At 35.3% G+C, this 4,792-nt stretch overlaps 1 long non-coding RNA gene across 2 annotated transcripts; it reads left to right on the forward strand.

The window, feature by feature from the left end:
• The first annotated feature begins 3,638 nt into the window (after positions 1-3,638).
• LOC149163877 (uncharacterized) lies at positions 3,639-4,566 on the forward strand. 2 transcript variants are annotated; one of them, XR_016260187.1, is made up of 3 exons: positions 3,639-3,913; positions 4,049-4,111; positions 4,271-4,566. It is a non-coding gene; the product is annotated as an uncharacterized LOC149163877 (long non-coding RNA). The 2 variants fall into 2 exon arrangements; XR_016260186.1 differs by having other exon boundaries at positions 3,643-3,913; positions 4,230-4,566.
• The last annotated feature ends 226 nt before the right edge of the window (positions 4,567-4,792 follow it).

A 4,792-nucleotide genomic window follows, 5' to 3' on the forward strand; every position in this document is an offset into this window, starting at 1 on the left:
ATATAAATTCCTTTATTGTAAATGTTGAAACATGATCAAGAAATGTGTAGAATTTAAGTATTACATTATTATTTCTTATGCCATATTAATAATATATATATATATATATATATATAATATCAAATTTCAAATAACACAAATACTAAGGTAATATCTATTAAAATTTTATAACAAAAAAAATAAAATAATAAAATCTATTAAAAATTCATGATAAAAATAGAAATAAACTTTAAATTGTTACTATTATTAATTGCTAGAGTTGAATAGGCATTTTCACTGGCAATCCAAACACATATTATTAAAGTAAGAATATTAAAACATTGTCTCACTTTTCTCAACTACTTTTCTTTTGGTTAATTAACTCTTTGTACCCATCACACCTACTTTTAAGTTAAACTTACCAACTTAAAAGTTACCAAACTCAGGAAAACTGGTAAATAATCAATAACATAATGGCGTTGCGGAGTTTAGCAGATCTCTCATTTGATATTATATTAACAACCACTCCATATTAACTTAACCAGAACCTGAAAAATAAAATAACCACGTTAAAACGTAAATCTATATGGTAATTAAAACTATTTCAACGATACTAAAACAAACCACTTAACAGAAAATAATGTGTTCGAATTGGAAAATGCTAAGCGGGGACTACACATCAGAAACAATAAATTTTATACATCCAGGCATGATTCATTTCTGAAGCAGAATAACTGAACTATGAGCTGCATTAAAAAATAAAATATTTTAATGAGAGAATCATCAAATCTCCAAGGTTGGGGCAACTAGCAAAGCCCTGCAATCTACTGCCCAGTTGACTGTTGAAATAAATAAGAGACCCGATCACCATTAATACCACTCACAAAAATCTGATCTCGCCACGCTGCAACAGACGTGATAATGGAAAAATGTCCCTCAACGAAAGCAATAGACGTCGAAAGGTTTTTATGAGCATCATATTTTTTCACTTGTTCCTCATCGATCGTGTACAAATTCCCACAATTTCTCACAACATCCTATAGGTATATTTGAAATCTCACATGTCTTCCAACGTGTTTCAAGTACCAGTCTCCGCATAAAAAACGTCCGCACTTGTGTATGCTGGAGGATGTAAATCCTTGTTGGTTCCACTTATTACCATAAATTTTCTCTCCATGAAAACTCTAGATCCTTCGCGGTTTTGACTCATGCAATATTGTCCATGTGTCTCCTTCCACATTGTAAACTGTTGCAATAGCCACAGTGTTTCCATGCTCATCGTTGCCTCCAGCGACCAAGATAAGTCCTATGCAGAAAATAATCGAGCACACAACACGTCGGCTCCACGGTGCAGCAATACCAACTTCCTGCTCGACGTTGTTATTGCAGGCCTTGCATTACTATTTTGTCAATCAAATAATTGCCATTCCTTGGTGGATCCACCAAACTGTAATGGAAAAAACTGATTGGTGTCACAGGCCAACCTATTACGAAAGTGTTCTTCCAGGGAATTGCAGTTGTACGTCAAAACCAGAGAAATGCCTACCTTACACGACTCAACCGCTGACAATCAGGGAGCCAACCCAAGTCCATAGAACCTGTCAACCCAAAGCTGTACCAAATTTCCCTTTATTGCGGAGAGTATTTACTTCACATAAATTAAATGGTCCATAAAAATGGATAATCATCAAAATAATATTAGTGTCTTTAGAATACTCAAAATAGAAATCTGAACATATCTAAATTATCTATAATTTTTAATTTTCCAAAAACCAGAAATGCTGAAAAGCCTATTCTAAACTAGACCATACCTTGAAAAATCTGCTAAATGGTCCACCAATAATCAGCAAACTTAGCAAATGAAATTCAGCCTCACAATTTAAAGTTTGACCAATAAGAAATTAAATCCTATTCTGTAAATAATCATTTGCGCTTGTGAATTTTTGGTTGATTAAGTTTTAATGTTATTTTATTTATTATTCCATACCTCATAATTACTGTGATTGTTATTTCCCTAATGTTACAGGAAGTTAACAAATAAACACATGTAAATCTGTGTGGTATATACTATTTGTGAAATTAGCAATTTGAAGTTGCTAGGATGTTGCATTACTTCCCAAAATATCATACAGCTCATCCTTTATTCACTTTTGTTTAATGCCAGCAGCCTTGTTTTACTGTCCTTTCTTGTGTATTGAAATAAAAACGACGTGATAAATTTGTCAGGATGTAGCTAGTTCAATTCAAATATCAGCGTCAAGGCGACCTCTCACTATAAGTACATATAATATCCCGTTGCAAATAAATTGTTCTTTAATGCTAATAATAACATTTTACTATAGATATAACATTTTATTGTAAATAAATAAACTCAGATCCATCTAACTTCTATCATGCTTCGAGAGAGATCAAATATTTTTGAGGTGCAAACCTTTTTTTGGAGTGTAGAATTTGAGGAAAGGTTCGCACTTGAGAAATTCGATCCCTCTCGGTGCATGGTAGATCTAGAGTCTCTCAAATACTTTTGAGGTGCAAACTTTCTTTTTGGAGTGTAGAATTTGAGGAAAAGTTTGCACCTCTATAAATTCGATCCCTCTCAGTGCATGATAGATCTAGAGTTAGATGGATCTACGCTGGTTCTGAGGGCAACAATGTCATATTTTTAGATTATCATTATTATGTATATGCTTGAGATAAACTTCATAGTTTGAAACTTACATCATGTTTTCTATTCCTGAAATGAACATATAATATAATTATGTTCTTCATTTTAGTTTATGTTGCTTTCTTTGATCAATCTCAACTAGTTTCTCTACTATTCTTATTGTCACCCTTGTTAGTTTTACCATATTTTCATATCAATTATATGAAAAGTGCAGTTGAAATCGTGAACCATTCAAATCTTTAGCTCGAGCTATTCTACTAAACATCTTACCTTTTCTCTCTTGCCCTCTAATATTAATAGGTTGAATTGCTATAACAAAAATCAATGTACATTGTCAATAATTTTTTGTGGTTACACTAAAATCAATCACATTGTTAATCCAATCACTTTAAAATCACTGTAGCATCTTACCTCCAGTTACATCAAATCAGAAATCAACATCTACACTGAAGTTAATGCATCTAATGCAAGCAATCAAATATAATTAAAAATCAACATCTACACTGAAATCAATGCATCTAGTGCAAGCAATCAAATAGAATTAGAAAACATCTACACTAAAGTCAATGCATCTAGTGCAAGTAATCAAATGGGATTAGAAATCACATTTACACTGAAATCAGTGCATCTAGTGCAAACAATCAAATATCAATAGAAATCAACCTCTACATTGAAATCAGTGCATCTAGTGCAATGTCACGATCTCACCCTAACTATATTACAACAGTAAAAAAAAAAAATGTTTATTATGGTACTTAACCCTTAAAAGTCGCCCCGTGACTACTATGGAATATGTACCAGGTTATATCGTTCGGCTTATGCGCATGTCTTAACATTAAACTTTATATTAATGGTTACTATTTCCACCGAGAAGGTGTTGTTCCCTACGTGTATCACATATGATATATCATGCATGTTTTGGCGTTATACGCAACCTTAATCCATATGTTCAACACTCAAATTTAATAGGCCGCCAGTTGGTGAACGGGAGTTAACCCAGCTCATCCGTTCCATGACCAGGTGGCATAGGCCCATGTGAACCCATGTGACTCTCGGGAGTTGACCCTCTGTGGGTTTCGCGCCAGGTTCTCCCGCTTAAACGGACGATGGTGATTACTCTACCACATCGTATGGCTCAGATACATTTTAAGTTTTGGCGATTATTACATAAGACTCTGGGTTCTTCGGTTCAGTCCATTTGCACACTGAGCGTTCCCGCAGCTCGACAGCTCTCTCACAAACCCCACCGGCTCTTGCCTTACTGCTCAGGTATGGTTCTTCCGCCTTGATAGATCTGGTACTCTGATTTACAGCTATGCTCATATGATACCCGTTGCTTATGACCTTGAAACCCTTGGTTGCCTCGACCGTTACAGGTTATTTACTTTGAATGATTTTGTGTAGGAGGGTTTGTCTTCACAGATTCCTACCGCCTGCAGGAAGGGTTTACTGGCTACGGCGATCCAGGTATGTTTACCTTTATCATTAAAATGTGTTCCTGTAAGAGGAAATCAGCTTATGAAGCTGATTGACTTCATCTTCTGGCCCGAGCCGGGGCTCATGACATTCCATTTATATGTCACAGGTCTGGATTCTATTTGTTCACACCCGGTTTGCGTTATGCAGGCGGCCTCCTCATGCCGGACCTGTATTGCGTGAACCTTTAGGGTTGCTAGGGTATGATTATGGCTACATGCCGGATGTATATTGTATATTTGGAAATGAACTGGATTCTCCGGAACCAATTGATTAATCTATATATATGTTAAGCGTTTCTTTTACAGTTCAATAGAACTTCTATGTTCGGTTCTGCTATGCTATTTCTTTGGACCATAGTCCTTCGTGGCTCTAACGATGTATCGATGTCGACTCTGTCTTTTGTGCTACCAGTATGAATGGAACGCTTAACGTTTAACTGTTAATACTGCTTAATGTCTTCGTTTGTATGTAAGGTAAAACCCTACGGGGTTCACCTGACAGTAATGAATTTAGTCCTGTTACAGGCTTGGTATAGTTCTTGAATCCTTAAAGACTAGTTATATTTCGCATGGCATAACTGTAGAATCTTTATAGACTGAGTATATTCCACATGCATCTGTCTTCAAGGTTCTTTATATGTCTTATGTTTTCTTCTATTGCGGCATTAAG

Source organism: Pinus tabuliformis, chromosome 5_1, assembly GCF_031772625.1.
Source record: "Pinus tabuliformis cultivar Carrire ecotype Pingquan chromosome 5_1, CPIR1, whole genome shotgun sequence".
Lineage (NCBI taxonomy): Eukaryota > Viridiplantae > Streptophyta > Pinopsida > Pinales > Pinaceae > Pinus > Pinus tabuliformis.